Source organism: Cupressus sempervirens, chromosome 5 (assembly GCF_028749045.1).
Source record: "Cupressus sempervirens isolate cs-2001-9-10 chromosome 5, ASM2874904v1, whole genome shotgun sequence".
Classification (NCBI taxonomy): Eukaryota; Viridiplantae; Streptophyta; class Pinopsida; order Cupressales; family Cupressaceae; genus Cupressus; species Cupressus sempervirens.
In genome coordinates, this window is record NC_143122.1 from 571,707,837 (window position 1) to 571,729,278 (window position 21,442).

The window sequence follows — 21,442 nt, forward strand, 5'->3', positions numbered from 1 at the left end:
TACTTGGAGACATTATCTCCTTGTTGCTCTTTTTACTTAGACTAGCCACCACTGCACATAGATTATAAGTGACCTATTCCATTCTTTGACCACTTTCCTTAATTAAGTAACGAAGCTCCTACTCATATTCCTTGAGCTTTCCAAGGATGTTACCAATTTGTATTTCCATTTGAGCTCTCATGGTACGTTCATAATCCAACTCCTTCTGCATAACCCCTATTTTCTTCTTAAGTACCACAATTTAATTGTAAAGCCAAGAATCTCTCTAAAGGGAAGCCTTCACTTTAAGCTTAGCAGTGTGAAGAAAGGATAATTTTGCTTCATGAGAATCTTCCCTACCGTTTGCAACAACCCTAATTTCAGAGTCAATAACAGTAGTAATTGTATTGATTTGGATATTAGTATTGATATCCTACTTATTCGTCCTTTCCTCTCCTCCATTTTCTCCTCATTGTCCTTCCTCTTCGAATGGGAAGGGTGAGCACTTTATTTCTCTTCATCCTCCCCAACGACTTCAAAACCCACATTTGAGTTAGTAATTCTATCCTTGCTACCCTCCACTTCATCTTTACCAATCGACACCCCTTTGCTTCTAGAATATCCATCTAGGTTGGAACTAAGTTCCCCCATTTCTGTCTTATTATCATTGTCAGAATTCTCAATTCTATGATTTCCTCCACATTTTTCTCATTCCTCTCTTGTTTGAAAACCTTTTTTATACTCTTGCTATCACTTGCGCCCTTCTCACTTATTAACCTTAATTCTCTAGAATGAGTATCATTGCAAAATAATTTCCTCTTCTCCAAAACCGGAGAGGGCTTAATGGCCTTACTTTTACAAAAATTTTCTATAAGTAATATTAAACCTTCATGAAGCACAAGTCAAGAATCTTTCTTCCTATGAGCATATAGAATTTGAAGCAAAGAGTACTTTAGATAAAACAAAAAGATGATCCTATCTTTATGCCTAAAATGACTTAGGAAAACAAAGTGAAATTTATGGACTCTCTTTGTCCTACCATCAAGAATAAAATACTCACGAATACATGACAACACATCCCTCTAGATGACCTTAATTTGTTTTAGGTCATAGAAGTCACCATTTTTCTCCAAGTTTTTCTCTTAAGCTTCCATCTTCGAGAATTTCTTAAAAGTCACTTTCAAGATACTAGTCCCCTTACTAAATTTTATCCTTTTCATAGGAAGCCCTATAAGCTCATAAATGAATTCTTTAGTCAAGTTCACCGTGAGCCCATGCAAAGTGACCCTTTCGTCAAACTAATTTTTGAAGAAGATCTCTATAATGTGAGGTTTATACCCACAGAGTCTCTCAATGTAAGTCGTAACTTTCCCCTTCTATAGAATCTCCCACATAGAAGCATTTGCCTTCCATTTCGTACAATTGCTCGGTTCTTGCTTTCTAGGTTCCCCTCCCATCTTCCTCCCATCTTGAAATCTTGATTTTCCTCGCAATTCACCTAAGAAAGAGAAACTAGAAAAAAGGATTTTGTTTTTATGATTACTGAGGAGCTATTAACCTTACATATGTGTCATGCAAGTCATAATAGCACCTAAGTACTTCCTAGGGAAACTCATATTGTCCTTCGTAAATCCATCACCCCCCTTAATAAATTTTTCGATCTTAGGAAATATTTCCTTCTCTAGTATGTGTCTTGTCATAATTAACTATCACTGTCAGCTCCACTTCCTTGCATAGGTTAGCTTGCCACCTCAACTTAGTTTCCCTATAGATAGCTTGGTTGGCAATCTAATCAACAATTGAATTACCCTCCCAAAAAATATTAGAAAATAAAACATTATCAAATTTATTAATAAGGTTTTTAATTTCCATTATACTTTCCTCAATAGTCCAAGTAACCGAGCTCTTGTTATTAATCATATTAGTAACGTTGAGCGAATCTCCTTCCAACCAAAGATTTTGATAACCAAAATCCATTGCCAACCTGATAGTACACAAAGTAGTCATAGCTTCTGCTCTATGGCTAGTAGATATCCCTATATGAATGGCAATAGCATCAACAATTCTACTAGTATGGTCCTTCAAAACACCTCCACAACCAGCTTTACCAAGATTACCTTTAGCAACACCATCAAAATTACCTTTAATCCAACCCATACGTGGAGAATCCCATTTAACATTCTATCAATTTTGGTTTTATAGCCTTTAGTCTTTATAGGATCATTAATTTGGATTTCATCACTCAATTTTCTTTGAGATTTGAAGTTTTCCTTAATTGCTTTAATAATATTGTGATCGAGAACCCACTCAAGAATTTCTTTGTCTCTGAAAATTCTATTATTTCTTTCTTTCCAAATTCCCCACTTCAGATGGGGTAGAGAAATTTTCCATAGAAAACTAATATCAGCATCCTTTGAAGGACAATTCCAACTCTAGAAACATTGATCAATATTATAATGTTGAACCCAATCTAAGTTCTAATAGAGAACAATATAACTCCAAAATTTTTGACTAAACCTGTAATTTAAGAAAAGGTGATTCCTATCTTTAGATTCCATTTTGCATAGACAACATTTGGTGACCATACAAACCCCTCTTTTTTGCAGATTGTCCAAACTTAAGATTTTGTTTCGAATCAAGATCTAGAAAAAAATATTAGTTTTAGGAGTGAGACCTTTAATCCAAGCTTTAGCCCATAAAGGTCTAATTCCTTTTCCCTCATATCTAAAAATAGAAGAAACTTTAAAACAACCTCTTGGTTCAGTCCCCCAAACCATTTTATCTCAATATAAGGATAAAGGCTAAAAGCATTCAAAATTAACTTGATATTGGAAAAAACTATATTACTTTCAGCAAGATTAACCCATTCATTATTAATCCAATAATTCTCCACTAAAATACCAAAACTCTCTTTACATCTGTCAACAAGTGTCGTATCCTCAAAATCCTCAACCAAAGGATGATCTAGAAGCCATATGTCATCCCAAAACCTGATCTTATGCCCATTGCCCACTTTCCAAATACATCCCTTGATTAAAATATTCTTGGCTCCCTGAACAACACCCCAAATAGCAGAAGAAGACTAGACATTTGGATAAGATAGAAAATCAGGCAGCGAAGGAGCGACAAAGAGGTATTTATGTTTCCAAATAGAACTCCACTCCTTGTTGTCATGATAAACTCTCCAACCTTGCTTAACAAGTAGAGCTTTATTCATACTCCTAAGAGACTTGATGCCGAATCCACCATCCCATTTAGGCTTATAGATTATCTCCCAAGCAATTAAAGCCATTATCTTCTTCTCCTCAAATCCAGACTAAAGGAAATTCCTTTCGATTTTGTCAATAATATGAACATATTTAGTTGGAGTCTTAAAGATGCTCAAAGCATAATTAGGGATACTTTGGAGGCAAGCCTTAAGAAGAGTGACTTTTCCAGCTTGACTCAACAAATTACCTTTCCATGCTGATAATTTCTTGTTGAATTTCTTAACAAGATCTTCCCAAAAAGAATTAGAAGGATTAGGTCCCAGAGGGAGACCCAAGTAAATACAAGGAAAAGATCCTATAGAATAACCAAGGATAGTAGCAATCTTACCCTATCTAGAAGCAAGAGTATTAATAAAATACAAAAATCTCTCATTCCAATTAATCAATTGACCAAAATAAAAAGAATAGAGATTAAGGGCCTTTTTGAGATTCCTTGCCTCCCAAACCTCAACTTTACCTAAAAATTTAGTATCATCCACAATTTTTTCATGATGATTTCTTGCCTCCCTAACCTCAGCTTCACATAAAAAATAGTATCATCCACAAATTGTTCATGAGAATAAATAAGAGGATGAGAAGGTGGTCTCAAGCCTTTAATTTACCCTAAAGAAACCAACTTCCTAATATATCTACCCAGACAATCAACCATAATAGTGAAGATGATAGGCGATAAAGAATCTCCTTGTCTCAACCCCCTTGATGGTTTAAAGAAGGCAGAAGAATGCCCATTAACCAAAACAATAACCATAGTAGTAGAGATCATCTGCATAATGAGCTTAACTACATTGACACTAAAACCAAAAGATAATAAGATCTTATGGAGAAAGGACCATTCTACTCTATCATAGGCTTTAACAATATCAACTTTCATAATAAACCCCTGATTATTAGAGAGAGATAAGGAATGAATATTCTCATGCACAGGAATGATAGAGTTAAGGATTTTTCTACCAGGGATAAAACCATTATATTGCTCAAATATAAGGGAAGGAAGCACAATCTCAAAGTTAGGACTTTTGAAATAATTTTATAAATCAAATTGCATAGTTTGATAGGCTTGAATTGATCTGGGGAATCAACACCAATCTTCTTTGGAATCAAACATAGAAAAGTAGAATTAATTTCATTTAACATCCTTTTAGCCCCATAGAATTCTTTGACAACATCACATACATCTTTACCAACCAATTTCCATTCTTTCTAAAAAAATAGCATAGGAAAACCATCCAACCTTGGTGACTTGTCCTCTCCTAACGAACAAACAACTTTATAGATTTCATCTTCCTTAGGGATAGCACTCAACAGTCTACTCTGATCTTTAGAAACCAATGAAGGAATAACATCCAACAACTCAACCGCCACTTATAGGTGAGTTGGTTTGTGCCTTGAGGTTTACTTCCTTGAGGTCACAAGTTCGACTCCCCTTCATAGTAGGGAAATGTTGTAGGCCAGTTTCTCTTATGGGACTTTCATGCCAAGTACCTACTCCGTTGACCTGGGGTATAAGACTAGACTTTGTACCCAAAGTTTTTTGCATGGGATGATGGAGGAAAATAAAAAAGGGGAAGAAGGATAAGGACAAAGAGGAAACTAGGGTGATCGAGGAGGAGGTGTCTTTGCAGAGGGAGAGCCTGAGCAAAAAAAGGAGAGTGGAAAAAAGGAAGAGGGAAGAGGAGGCTTCTTGGGATGATAGTCACTCGAAGACTGATGAAGCTAAGGCCAAGGAAGAGAAGGAGTTAAAGAAATTGAAGCTAGTGAAAGATGTTGTCTCCTGATCACTTCTCCTAGTTTTCTCTTGTTCCCTAGCTTTTGGCCTTTTGGTTTTTGCTTTCATTTGTTGGCTGGATTAGGCCTGTTGTTTTTTCTGTTACTAGGTAGCTAGACCTAAACTTTTAGTTTATTTATCTTGTTAACTGATGGGTTTTAGGAACCCCTATAAAAAACCTATTTTACTTAATAAAAAACATCTAGCAACTTAGCCTGATTAGTCAAGTCAATTCCATGATCTAAGGACATCAAGGAAGAAAAAAAGGAAACCATTTCCTCCAAAATTTCTTTTTCATCATTTGACTTAGTTCTTCCTTTATTAAGACTAGAAATCAAAGTTTTGGCTCTATGTTTTAAAGTACACAAATGAAAAAAAATCATATTTTTGTCTCCTTCATCTAGCCAAATGGATTTGGATCTCAACAAATCTCTTCTTTAGTAATAATGTCATGATGCTCCATCATCTTCTCATTTTCTTCCATCACCAAATCCATAGAGTATCCTTCTAGCTGTATACTATCTTGGATAGCTTGCAAATCCTCTTTAATTTTAGATTTACTATACAAAAATGTTCCCAAAAAAATCTTGTGTTCCATACTTTAAGTCTCTTTTTAACATTTATGAGTTTAGAAGCCACTCAAAATAGAGTCGTTCCTTCAATATTTATATTCCACCATTTAGCTAACTGATCCTCATACTGTGGATGTTGCATCCACATTTTCTCCAATCTAAATGAAAAGTTCTTATTATTCTGAATAGTCTTTACTCTGAATATCAAAGGAAAAATGATCCGAACCTATTATTTGGATAGCCTTTAGATTACACACAAACTCTTTTGTCCAATCCAGAGATATTAGGACTCTATCTAGGCGAGCTTGGATATAGTCATTACCAATCCTTTTGTTACTCCAAGTGAAATCAATCCCAAGAAGATGTAAGTCCATTAATCCTTCCTTGTTCATAAAATCCATAAAATCTAATCTACCATCTAGCTGATTAGCATTTCCCCTTTTTTTCATGCTCATAAAGTGACACATTAAAATCCCCCAAAAAGATCCATCTACCATTAAATTCTTTAATCTTAATGTTAGATAAAGTAGCCCACAACCTTTTTCTAGCATTCTCAATCTTAGGTGCATACACATTCACAATATACCATTCATTGTTTAGGGAAATACTCTTTATCTTAACCATCGTAAAATGTTTATTAGCATTCAATAGTGTACCTGAGAATAAGAATTGCTTCCATAGTATCATTGTTCCTCCTAAGGCTCCTTCTGAGCTACTAGACATAATACAGTAATTATTAAAAGATTTAAGCTTTTCAATTTTCTCTTTATCCATTTTGGTTTCCTAAAGCACTAAAATTCTAGTTTGTGCGCTCTAACAAAATTTCGAACAATATCTAATTTATGAATACTATTCAACCTTCTAATATTTCAAGTAATAATATTCGTCATAACTTTTTAGGGGTAAAATCCAGAATAGTTGTCTATCTCACATCAACAATATTCTGTAAACTTCATTTTCTCTAGTTTTTTTAGACGTTTTCCTTCCAGGTTTCTCTGGAGTTCCAACATTTGGTTTCAATTTTGGAAAGAAAATTTCCAATCTACTACTTTGAGTCTCAACTCCTTTAGATAAAGTATTACCTTTCTTCTTAATTTTCTTTCTTTAACCCTATTTCTGTTTGGATTCTTTCTTATCTGAAATCAGATCCAAACCTTTGGATTCAAGGACATTCTCAATGGATATAATCTCTTGACAAAGGGGAGGCAATTGAATCTAAGATTCAACAACCTGAATATTCTCTAATGCTAGAATAGGACTAGTTTCCTCTAGAATTTACCCTTCCTCTATTTTTCTTCTAATTCTTCTACATCTTCCCATTCTTTCTCTATTTTTTTAAAAATAACCATCTGATTCATTGGATCTACATCCTTCTCTTTTTCTTGCAAACTTGAGGTCTCCTCTACTTTCATTTGCATTCCTATATCTTGATTATCAAGGATATATTTACCTTCAATCACCTTGTTAGACATAGCTTTAGGTTTCCATACCCTTTTCTAGATCTCAGTTTCTTTCTTTTTTTCCACGTTTACCAACTTAGGTTGATTATTAATTTTCAAAGGACAACTTTTCACCCAATGGCCCTATTTTTAATAGAAAAAACAAGCATTTCTAAGATATTCAAATATTATCTCTTGCATCCTTTTACCAAGTTTTGATTTCAATTCCACCTTTTAGGGAAGGTTCTTCAAATGAGGTACTTTCACATAGATTCTAGCACACTAAAGTTTTGATCTTGAAGCCGTAACATTGTCAATAGCTATAAGTTTACCAAATGAACCAGCTATCCTGTTGAAAATTTCTTCATGCCAGAACTCAAGGGGTAAACTAGGTAGTCTAACCCAAGCCAGAGTAGTTAGGAAGAAGGCATTAGACATATCCATATTGGGTTCCCATTTTTAAATCATTAGAGTACTATTACCAAATGACCAAGGTCCTACACATAGCACCATGTTTAAATATTCCTTATAGGTAAAAAAAAAGGAAAATAAACCATTCATCATAAGTGCAATGTCCACTTGACCACAGAGTGCCCATTTCCTTTTGATCATATTTCTCAATGCATCAATATTAGGCCTAGCCCTTAGAAATTTTCCAACAAGGATACAATCCATTGTCAAGATAGAAAAATTAGTAATTGAATCCGGTATAAAGATTTGAAACTCACCTTTTTCCCAGTAGGTTTTTGATGTAACCAGAGGAAAAGAAGATTTTCCTCCAAGTCTTCTCCCAAACAAAGAAGACCATTTATGTTGATCTACTTCCACCTTCTCCTTATTTTGGTCATCTGCACTACAAACATTTGCATTCTTATCCACACCCTCCAAGAAATTCCTTTCCAGTAGCGAAATCCTTTTGTGAACATGATAGTTGGATAGAAGATCAGAAGGAACATCCCCAACCCCACATTTTGTGTAACAAGAACCCGATTGTTTGTCTTTTTCTTTCATGGATCCATCACAAACCATGTCTGACCCTACAGTTCCTATTAAGATCCTTGCTATCTGACTCCCTACCCCTCCAGGGTTAGTCTCTACCGCTAAGTTTCTACCTTCCAGATTCTTGCCTACCAGAGTTCTAACCATTTCAAAATACTATAAATGTAGTTGCTTTCATGATGATGCATTAATTATATTGAATTCTAATGATATTTGTACTTGTTATTTATTATGGCACTTATCCCATACTTGCATGTTTGTTTTGCATTTTTTGTTTGTTTTGTCTAATATGGTTAAGGGAGAGACTTGTAATCACCTATGAGTTAGGCTCTATATAATGCACCACTCCTTGTCATTACTTGTTTAGTTTAGATATGTATATGCATATGTACATGCTCATCTTTGATGCAAGTTGTAGGTATCGGGCGTTGACTTCCCTAAATTGCTAAGATGAACATGCCCTATTGCAAGAACTCAATGGTAAGAAAGGGGAGATAATGTTCAGGTCCAACCATAGCCATAGCCTAATTACTTGTCTTGAGAAGGAGGGCTTGTATCATATGTGGATTTATCTTTGTGTGTGTTATTTGATTTTTGTTTTGATCAGGTTTTCTTGTATTGCTTTTATGTGAATTTTGCAGAATTTGAGCAATGCACCTGCATGTAAGAACCTATCACAGAGAAGTAGAGAGAATAAAAAAGGAAGAATTTGTGCTCTAAAAATATTGAAGATATATTATCTGACTAAAAAGTTGAGTAAATATACAATTTATCAGTTCCTTACAAAAGGAGATCAAAACCTTAAAGGTACAACCTAAGTGGTGAAAAAATTTAATAATTAATATAACTATTAAATGTGACTAATGCATGTGCATGAAAGTGAAATCTTAAGATGAGAGCAAAGTTAATTTAATTAATTTAATTAATATGTGCAAGTGCTCAAGGCATGGACAAGGCATACATGTCTAACTTATCTTTTTAGTATATCTCAAGGAAAAGGGCTAGGAAAGATATTTTAATTACTATGTTATCACTTGTTCTACAACTTACAATAGGTTATCTTGGCACTGACCACTTTGGGTCCTAGACCCCTATTACAAGCCACTCTCAAAGACATGTAGCTAGACAACCTCCCCTAAGCACATTAACCATAATTGTGTCCCATACCACAATAACTATAATGATTGGATTTGGTTCCTTAATAGGCAACCCAAAAATAATTGGTTCTCCAAACTTGAGTACGCATAAATGCTCCACAAAGTAAATCTCATAAATATAAATTTCAATTTAAATCACAAGGCACATCATGACATTTGGTCAGATAGATGTTAGAAAAGAAATCTCAAAAAGCCTTTGGTGTATGTCCTAGTTTGGCCAACTAAACAACTCAAAACTCATCATGAAATAATAATCACAAAATTTGTAAAATCAATATACATAAAATAAATCAAGTATTTACTAATGTCTAATTTGACTATAAAATATACTAGTTGACCATAAGTTGACAAATATAATACAATTAAACTAAGTAATTAGAATTAATCTTACACATAAATTTTAGTTTTAAAAATGATCATAACTAGTTTAATATTTACATATAAATTAAAGTAAAGAATTAAACATAACTATAAATGTGATTAAATAATAATTAATAATAACAAAATAATAAATATAGAACTATTAATTTTAATTTTTTATAAAATAATAAATTAAAGGAACTCAAATACAAGGAAGAAATATATCTCTAAAGTAGAATAAAATTAAAAATGAATAATTTCAAATTTCCTTAAAAAGGGAAGGAATAAAAAAAATTAAAACTAAAGTTTCTCCATAAAGACTTTTCCTTGAAAATAATGACTATTTAAACCAAACCCAAACTAGTGTGATGGAAAGGCCAAAAATTTCAATAATAATAAATTTGCAATCAATCCATTTTTTTTTAGGAAAATTCATTTGAAGTTCATCCCAAAAAGTGCATGCAAAACTAAACCTCATTAAAAGAGGATTACTAATATTTGTCTTTTTGTTTAAATAAATTATTATTTCTTATTATTCATCTTTTTGTTTAAATAAATTATTTTTTTCTATTATTCGTCTTTTTGTTTAAATAAATTATTAATTCCTACCGTAGGCATGTAACTATTCCATTTGTTAGATGCTCATGGACAATTGATCTAACCAATATCATTTAAGATTTTTTCAAACATATATGTTTAGAATATAGTTTACATATATATATATATATATATATATATATATATATATATATATATATATATATATATATATATATATATATATATATATATATATATATCTATGTTACTATTGGATGTTGGAAAAAGGGTAAGAAAAAAATTTAAATATATTAGTGAAAAATAGTGAAAATTAACAGAATCATCCTGAAGCTTCCTTTCATATTTTCATGGCTGTCACAGTTCCTACCATTTCTACTAGCATAACCTCATGCACGATGTTCCACATCCCCATAGTCACCAATGCCATATTCTTCAACCTCTATCACAACCATCCATTTCAACCTCTGCCATAACTATCAATCATGGTCACCATCAGTGCTTACACAATTCATGGGTAAAATTATAGTTATAATTTCCATAGAAAAATGGACAAGCATTAGTGATCTTCCCCTTTGACACTGTACACATAGCTTAACATTTGAAATAATTGATATTGTGGTATGTATTTACACTTTCTTGAAGGCTTTGCTAGCTTTCCTTAACCATTATCTGCAATTAAAAATATTTATTATTTATTATTATTATTTACAACTGGAGTGAAGTCTATCAAATTGATGGAGATAGAATGAGTCACCTTTAATGTTGTTATATTATGTTAGTGGTCAAGTTAAGTCATGCCCTCCTTAACATGCTCAAGTGAATTTGCATCTATTAGCCACTAAATATATTTGGATTCCCTCTTTTGCATTGAAAAAATAAATTACTTCATGACTTTAACCATAGTGGACTTGCCACAATCAAAGAGCTCATTGACTATTAACATTGTCATTCCACTTGATACACATAGTATGACCATGATTACCTGCTTCTCAATGGACAACACCCTATTCTTTATGGATGAAACCGGTAATGTTTTTGAAATATAAAGCGACCAAAACAAGGGGGTCGACCCTTACAAAAAAAGCTGGTAACCAACGCACTACCAACAAAAACCTACAAAAGTAACAAAGTGCAACTCAGTCACATAGACAATATCAACCAAAAAGAACTAGCAGTAAGGAATCAAAACTATTAAAAGTCTAAAATAAACTAACCAACTAATGTTTAGGATCATATAACCAAACACAGTGGCCAAAAAATATAGAGCTTAAACAAACTATAAAGTTCTGGATAAAAATCTGTTGGCTCAAATAGGCCAACCCAAGTCTTAGTAACAACTGTGAACCAACAACTATGTTGCAGCAGAAAACAAACAGAAACTAGGAATCTTAAATCCCTTAAAAACATTCAAATTTTTTCTTTTTCTTTCCTGGCTAGAAGGACCTGGGCCCAGTCATTAGCAATAAACTTGTAGAGGAGCTTATTATCCTTCTCCTGTGCCAACAATTGGAGGGTTGTAGTTGCTACATGAGTGACCTTTAGTGCAAATTTAGAGAAAATATGAAATCCCTCCTCCAAGGTTTTGACTCTTTTTTCCAGCAGTGCAGTCTTTTCATTTCTTTCCTCCTCTTTTTTGTTTCCATCCTTATCAACTTTTCCAGGTCCCTCATTAGTCTTTGTCAATTGATTTTCATCCTGAAAAACTTGAGGGTTAGTAAAAACATTACATTTTTCTTTAACCGGGTAGGAAATTGTGATGGGGGAAGTGTCCACTTTGTTACTGTCTTCACAAAAAGTTATGAGCTAAAGGGTGAAACTAGTTGAAACATGAGTCTCAATGGTAATGTCTTTACTAGCTGACACTAGGGTATTACCAACAGATGACTGGAAATTATCTACCAAGTTTTCACTTTTCTCTTTTTTCCCTTCCTCATTATCTCTCTTAGAATCAGAGAGATTTTCCTCTTCCAACTGCCTTTCCTTGCTCTCAAAACTCTCCTCTTCCTCCTCTTTTAACCTATATCTTTTAGATTTCTGCCTGTACCTAGCCTAGGATTTAGCCAACCTTCCCGACCTTTTCCTACCCTTACCCCCTCCCTCCTCTTTCGCCTCCTCAATTTCCACCTCTACGGGATTTTCAACCTTATTTTTTTTACAACCCTTTTTTTCTATAGCCAACTCTGGTTTTTTCTTTTTCTTAACATCTCCACTAGGGGAGGGGCGCAGGGTGTGGATTTTGGTACTTGTGCTAGTACTCCGGGGGGGGGGGGGGGGGATTTTGGTTTTGGCACTAGTTGTCAACCACTATAACCCTAGGGGGACAAAGGGTGAGGTGGAACTAATAGAGCCTAAAAATCAGACCTTGGTGGATAATGGTAAAATTTACACCCTTACTCCTTTTTTCCCTAACATCATTAACCATATCCTCCAGAGAATGTAAGAGAAAAAAATGGAATAGAAACAAAATCCCTTTTTCTAAAATGATTGAGCAGTGGAAAGTGATAGTAGTAGTAAACTCCAAACCTGCCTTCAAGCGTATGGTATTTCATAATCACCAGGTAGATGTCATCCCATGGAGCCAGAAGCTTATTCCTTCTGAATTCTCCCCTATACCTCACTGGTTCTTCATTCTCCTCAAAAAAGTTGCTCATACTGGCCTCATCCGCAATTTTTGTGACCTTCCACCATTTTTTCCCCCTCATGGACATCCCAGTAGCCATTGCAATCACTTCCTCATTAACTTGGAATGTAATGTTGATCATATTTGGAGACATATTCTCAAGGCCCGTTAAAATAGGATTACTTAAGACCAATTATATTAGGGCTTTTTGTTTGTTGAATTTGGTTTACCCATATGCCAAACTTGCTCATTTCACAAACAATTAAACCATTCTTTAAGCCATTCCAATTCCCAATTTGTAGTGGTTTCATAACAACTTCCACTACATTTTTGGCCAAGTAGAGTAGAATTTTTTTCCTTTTAAGGTTCTTTATTTTTCTATTTTTGAGGTTTTCTTAGAAATGCCTCAACTTCCCACAAAATGTTTTCAGCTTGGCATATTAAAGCACTAAGAAAAAAGTCACAACAAATTCTTCATACTCATATCCTAACACTAACTCAGGTAACAAGCTTGGCATTTCTATTGTCATCTTATATTTTATTTGGTTGTTCAAACCCTGGTCATGGAGTGTTGAACTATCTATGCTTGAGATCACTAAGGCCGTAGGTAGAAGAGTGCATCTTGATCCATAATAAAATTGTGATACCTTATCATGTAGTGTATTTTCTTCTTTGAACAGACCCATAGAAAACTATACAAAGTGCTTTATCACAAATGGACACTTTAAAATGTCTTGATGTGCACTATGGATGTTGATTTGGTCCCTAAAAAAATTTCTTTTTACAATGATTTTAATGGTCAAATAAAACCTCAATTTCGGAAAATGTTTCCATTTATGGTGCTAGTGAGGAAGTAGGATGAGATTACATTGGAGAGTGGTCTTGTATTTAACCTTGAATTGGACCTAGTGCTTGTTGATGAGAAATCCAAATTGATCCTAGAATTTCTTTTGCCTTCCATGCACATGGTCACCTACACATATGTGCCAAACTTTGTTATTTTCCTCTACAATGTATTGAACTTATGTTGCTTGCCCAAATCTCTACCTAAATTATGCACTAAAAATAAAAATAACTTCAATAGATAATAGTGACACTATTCATCCATACTTGACTTTGTGATAACAAAAATAGCTTAAAGCTCACCTCATAAGCATAGAGAAGCAAATAATATTGAGAATCCCATCCGTTAGAATGCACTAAACTAAGAAACTAAAGTTGCACTAGAGAATCTAGTAAAGGTTCCAACTCATTACACCCTTTGATTATAGTGTACTTAATTGGAAACAAATTCCCAACCGAGGCTAACAATATTTTCAAAAACTCACTCCCTATCCACAACTTGGCTAATTTGGTTAGCTGGCAATTCCATCAAGTTGGTTCCTTCTAAATAGATCAATGTTAATGAAGTCCCTTTTAAGATGCCCACCTCTGTCAATTCCCTACAATTGTTATGATTCATGTACCTTGGTTTTCTCATGTTTCCAAAATTATTTAACTCTAAATTTAGATGTTTCAGGAATATAAACTTATTAAAAGATGTTGACAACATCTTCAACTTCTTACAACCCTTCAAATCTAAATGTAACAAATTTGATAACCTACCAAAATGGTTCGATAGAGAAGACAAATCTTCAAAGTCTATTATATCGAGACCCTCCAATGATTAGAGAAGTGAAAATTGTATGCACCCTAAAATGGTCGCCTAGACTATGGGGCCCTATTATTCAATTTATTAAATTTCTTGAATCAATGGTTTGCAATATTTTATTAAATCAATTCAAATCAATTTCCTTGATCAAATTGTAATTAATTTAATTATTTAAATATTTCCTAAAGGTTTGATCATTTTATCCTAACTCTTATTTAATTAAAAGAAAACCTTTCTTTTAATTAAATAATTAATCCACATTTAATTAATTAAGAGAAAAATCTCTCTTTTGATTTAATTAAATATTTCCTATTTAATTAAAAGAACTTGCTCCCTTTTAATTAAATAAAATCCCACTTGAAAAAGGAAATAAAATAAAGAAAAATTAAATAAATTGTTTTTTTCCTCTACACTTAAATGCACATATTTCTAAGTGGGATTCCATTTAATTTTCCTCCTATTTTCTCATTTGTGGAATTTTGTCTCACATGGATCATTCTTTCTCCACCCTTGATTAAATCTTATTGCCTCTTAATTTTAATTGTCTATTCTTCTTTATAAGGGAGAGCTCTCTCCTCATTTTTGACATCCATGATTATGCTATTGTTATGTTGTAGGTTTGGAAAGCGATTTTTGGAGGAGTTTGAGCATTAAAGCTTTTTGTGGAAAACTTTTATCTTCTTGTCTTCTTCTCTCATGCATCCATGGCTTCCATCATCATGATCCATCCTTGCATTTTCATATTAGCTTAGATCCATATTTGTTTTCATAGATTAATATTGCATTGTCATTTCCTTTCATAGATTAGATTTCCTTTCTTGCATTGCTTTGCATTGTCATCATTTAGATTAGTTTGCATCTTCATTTGCATTCATAATTTGATATTTGAATCTCTCGTTTTATGGTGTACTTGCATGGGCACAAACTAGGTCAAACTGAGGGCCTCCACCTCAAACCCTTGCACTCCATGAATATAGAGCTATGAGTCACCATTTGAGACCTCATTCTTGAACAATCTTGGATATAATGACTCATAGAAGTGTGCTCACATTTAGGTATACAAAAATTCTTCTGGTAGGCTACTTAATCCAACACAATTCAAAATTAATATCTTTTCAAACTCTAGAAATGTGATATTGATTTTAGAAACCCTCACAAAATTGATTTCTACTCAATAGTCAATTCTCTTAATTGCAAAGGATCCTGTAGCAAAGTTTTGGAAAAATGAACATAAGATACAATAAAAAATTTATGTGAAGAAATTTTTTAAGACAACCATAAGGTAAGATACTTACATATGCATCAATTTCCCACAAATCTTCAAAGCTATGTGGCTGGCTAAGTCATAAAATACTAATTTTTTTTATAGTGAAAACTATAACGAAATACTGTTGGCAATAAAATCATAGCATGAAAACCATACCAATTCTATATACATTGTTTACTTTTAACCAAACCAATAACCAAAGATATTTTCTGCAGTGTCATCTCTACTTGGAAATAAATGTACAAAATCTGCTTTCGACTTCCACTATGTGTAAGTGGAATTTATAACCAGATTTCTATGTGACTGCAAGTTAGCACTACCAAAACCACTTATTGTCATTTTTATGCAATAGGAAAGGCACAAGGCTCCAATTCTCCTATCCAAAAATACAAAAATGCAATACCATCACATGAAGGAAAAACCCCATCAAAATTAACATTTAATTTTCAATTTTTTATTGTCATCTATCTCATGTTAGATATATTTCAAAATTGATATCATTAATGAGTCACATAACTTCCACATGGTAATAATAATTTCAACCACACCAGACTTTACAAAAATACTAGAATATGGGTTGCAGAAGTAGGTGTCAATGTGTTTCCAAGACTAGTTGTGCATCTTGCAACAACATTAAATAAAGTAAAGTATTCTAAAATAAAAAATGTCATTTTAAATATAATTATAATTATATTTTATAATATATTATCAAAATTCAAATATAAAATGTATTATATAATAAATAAGTTTAATATATTATAAGATAATACATATTAAATTATAAATTTTATAATTACACTTAGTATTATATAAGATTTTTTATAAAATCAGTCTATAATTTAATTTTAAGAATTTTATATATTTCATTTTTTTAAACAATGCTAAATTTTAAATACAATATTAAAATAATAATTTTTTTTTAAAAAAAAAAGCAAAAGTGGACAAGCCACGGATAATATATTTATAATAATAATTTGTTCAAAGACTCATCCATGGAAGAACCAGGAAGAAACCCCAGAGTCATTGGCAAATACAAAAGAAATATATATGTTGGATTTTACAAAAGAACCACTTTTAGGGAATATAGAAGGATGAGATTTGAAAATCTAAATCTAGGAAACCTAAAAACTATATAGCATTACATTCCAAGAATGCATAACAAAAGAGGGCCAAACTACATGCTATCTGTCAAATCAATTTAGAGATTTAAAAGCTAATTTATCTGAGTTAATGATAGTTTGAAATTCATCATCAATGTTACTATTATCAATTAGTAGAGTAGATTCTTGACTAATACCATCACAACCATGATTAGCTAGGAAATTTTGTAGACTATTGCCTTCTCGGAGTGTATGCGAAATCAGATCATCAACAAATGAGTCTAATAAGTTCCAAATTTGGTGAAAAATATAAGCTAGTTTCCAATTAAATGACTCTCTTTTGATGTAGGTAGTAATTATAACCATAGAATCGCCTTCAATCACAATGTTGTAGAAGCCAACTTGATTTGCCAAAATCAACCCAACAAATAATGCTTTTGATTCAGACATATTGTTTGAACCATGTGGAAGGGGGGGTGATTTGAAGGCTAATACATTGCCCTGATGATCACGAATACAAATGTCAGCACCAGATTGGCCAGGATTTCCTCGAGAAGCTCCATCAAGGTTCAATTGAATTGTCTAGTTGAAGGTGGAGTCCAATGAACTTTATGTCTATCTATAGAGGGGATTGCATTTGACTTGTGACACCAACTGATAGAAATATGAATTCCTTTCCACTCATGAATGATACCATTGTCCCAAGATGAAAAAATTGGATTAATCTTGGCTTTTGAGTGACTGTTATTTGCTACTTCTGAAATGGACTTTTCAATTGAACTGAGGACATTATCAATTGTAGACGATTGTTGACAGAAGATTCTCTTATTACTTTCCCACCATAATGCCCAAACCACTATAGTCAGAATACAGGTCCACAATCCCAAAAAAAGGGGAGTTGCTGTAAAGTTGAGGCCAAGATTAAAAAAGATCCCATAACTTATTTGGAAGGGGCATATGGAATTGAAGTTTGGCAAGAACAAATAGCCAACACTGCTAGGAAAATTGGCAATTAAGGAAAAGGTGATCCTCAGTTTCAAACTCTAAATTACAAAGGAGACAATTGAAAGGCTATGAGAGGTTGAATTTAGAGAGCTTGTCTCTTGTAAGAGCTCTATTTTTTAGTGTGATCCATGGAAAACATCCTACTTTAGGAAGAGTGGCATTCTTCCAATAGAAAGAAAAGGCTTGATTAGGAGCATTACAAGTTACTTGTTGTTGAATAATTTTGTAGCCTTCTTTGATAGTATATTTCCTATCTTTCCCTGGAACCCAAATTTTTTTATCATCCTTGTCTGAGAGATAGACATCCTTACTTGCTAATAGTTCGAAGAGTCTTTCTTGCTCTTGTATTACAATAGGAAGGTCCTCTGGATCCTTCCAAATTACTTTTGTGGAAAACAAATATATTGCTAAAACAAAATCAATTAGATAGCTACCCCAGACTGATACAATTGAGGTAATGACACCCTCCATATGATCCAAATTCATTAGAGGGGGGTATCCACTCCATGAATCTCTCCAAAAAAAGCATTAAGAACACTCTAGAGGGGTTATTTTTGTGTAGATACTTATATTACATTATTTTACACCATTGATTCTGAGAATTGGAATGCATTTGCCATACTAGTTTGGTGCCAAAGGCCTTGTTTCTATTTGCTAAGTCATGAATTCCCACCCCACCATGAGCTTTAACCTATGTCATATCTTTTACAAAAATAAGAGGAATTTTCTTTGCTCCATCTATGTTTGCAGTCCATAAAAATTCTTTTAGCAACTTATGAATAGTTTGAATAATTGAAGAAGGGGCTTTTAGAACTGATAAGTAATAATAAATGTTGTCTATGTTCATTAATTCTTAAAGAATGATAGTAATATACTTATCTCAATATTTTTGTCTTCCTAGGTCATATACGAAAAAATGCTCAAAACCATGTAGGATTTAAAAAGAAAGAAAGAGATATTTTGACTCTAGAGAGCAATCTTTTCCTTACAAGGGCCATGTTCTGTCATAAAAAAAATAGTCACCTTCACCTCAGATATCTTATGTTGTTTCTTCAGACTCGTCAACTATGACTCATCTAATCAATAGAACTACCCCAATAGTAAATGAAACAATGAACTAAAGTGTTATATGTAATCATGGTATTCTCAACTTTGTTAATAATTATTTTCTTAGTGCCTATGATAAATAATGGGCATTAGCTTCTATGTATTTAACAAGTGCCACATAGTGGCTTGGTACTTGCCTTTAGTTTTTAAATAGATATAGTTTTAATTTAATAAATTTGTTATATTCTATTAAATATTTATAATTTTTTATATTGATATTAATTATAATTATAATTTATAATTAAATTTTATTTATTCATATAATTATTGATATATATTTTATTGCATACATATCATTTGATACTATTATATTATAAATAAATCATAATACCTTTATAATGATAAGATATAATAATAATATTTCTTAAACTATTATATAATATAAGAAATATCATATATATATATATATTTTTACTCTTTTAATGTGCCGGGTAAACTTTTTTAACGTGACCGGTAGCGCTAGTGTGACACGTCCACTGGTACCACAGGGATGGGGGAGACTAGAACCCGTGACCAACCCCCTGCAATAGAGAAGATTTAGCCAACCGAGCTAGGGCACCCACCCTTTTAAATTTTTTTTTTTATAGCAATTTTAATTGAATGAAAAAAATTATATTATAAAAAATACAATATTAAAATATAAAATTCTTAACCAACCCACTTATATTAAAAAAAATTAAAAAATGGATTAGTCACCTTAATAAAAAACAACTATACAATCCATCAAACCCGACCTATATAAGAGCTAAATAAATTCACCCAATCAAATCTTAGAAATATATTTTCTAAAAATTGGAAAGTTAGAAATCGTGCATCTATGCTTATGCAACATATTAGTTTGATAACAAAAGTAAAAATCAATTAGTTTCGACTATAGAAACCAAAAAAATTAATCACTAGTTAAAGCGTAAACCAAAAAATTTAATCACTAGTTAAAGCGTAAAATTCTAAATGTGTCACAATAGTACTTAGCTTGCGAGCAAGTACTAATAGCCTATTGGCAAGTACTAATAAAAGTGAAAACAATTTTATCAATTGGAACTTGTATAAAGGTAGTTTAAAACTTGACAGTTTGAATTCAAAATCACATATACTTTCTTACCATGGAATACATTATAGAATTGTTCAATAAGTAATTTTTGTACATTTCTCATTCGTAATTATGACTATAACTAATTATGATGAATTTTATTTGAGAATATTTGCCTATGTTAATTTGTGCCTTCATTTCTATAAAATTTCAAACTATCTAATTGTAATAAGAGGCTATAAATTTAATTCATTGATTTGATTCTTCATTTTATCATAGGTAAATTGCTTGTGTTTTATTGAGTTGTTTCTTGTATCACAAATCTTTACCATCTTTTTATTTGTTTTCACTTTTACTCTTATTTCTCTCTCTCTTTTATCCTTCATTTGTTTACCCTTATTTCATTAATTATTCATATATTTTGTTGTTTGAATATCAAGGTCTTCTTAAAATTGGGTTTTCCAAAAATAACTATTAAAATTCAAAATAAATAAAGGTTGCTGAAATTTTAAATCATTTTTTTGAAACATTATTTTTCTAGTATTTTTCAATACTTTCATTAAGAGGATTTTGTCTCTTTGTTATATTATTATATTATTATATTATTATATTAAAATGTTGTATATTAGGAATATAATATTTTATATTTGAATATATAATGAAGTTATAGTAGAATATACAAGTAAACCTAAAAAAAATCATATTTGTTAATTGCAATAAATTTAATATTTAATATTTAGGTGGAATGGTATATCATTATATATATAAGAACATGTAAACCTATTTTATTATTATAGAGAATACAATTTTGCATACGGACTAAGGTGGAAAGCACACTTACATGTGTAACTTTTGGAACACTTGTAATTGACAACATTTGGATAAACTATTTATTAAATAATTATTTACAAGTATTCAAATTATATTTGTAGCCTAAAATTATATATTCTAAAAATATTTTAAAAATATATTTATGATAGAACCTTTTATCTTTAAAGATAATTAAAAAAAACAATTAATACTCCTTGAGTAATTTCCATATGTGATAGACAGAGACATAAAATATTTATCTAAACCATTTCAATGAAAAATGACACTAAGCATTGAAGCAATTACTACATTTGATATTGTGAATGTTGGAATAAGTTACCAATAGTTCAATCAATTAATTTTCTAGAAATCCCAAAAGGCTTGATATTAGAAAGGTAAGTGTTAATTTCAGAATTTTTACATGACCTTTAGAGGACCACCCATTAGTTTTTAATTTTATATAATATTAAAATTCTCTTTTATAAAGCACACAATAAAATTCAATTCACAAATGAAGCACATACCTTATTAAAAGTAACTACATATAAAATGGACCCAAAAAATGGATAACTAAAAAAAATCAATGCATAAGTAAAGACTCAACGATATCCATATTTCCTTAACTACTAACTAGATAATTTCAATCGTCTACTCTTATTGGCTACACACACGTGTGCGCGTGCACATACACAGACGTATTTATTTGTAGCTACATTATACTTAGGTGGTGAAAAGCCATGTATCATTGAAG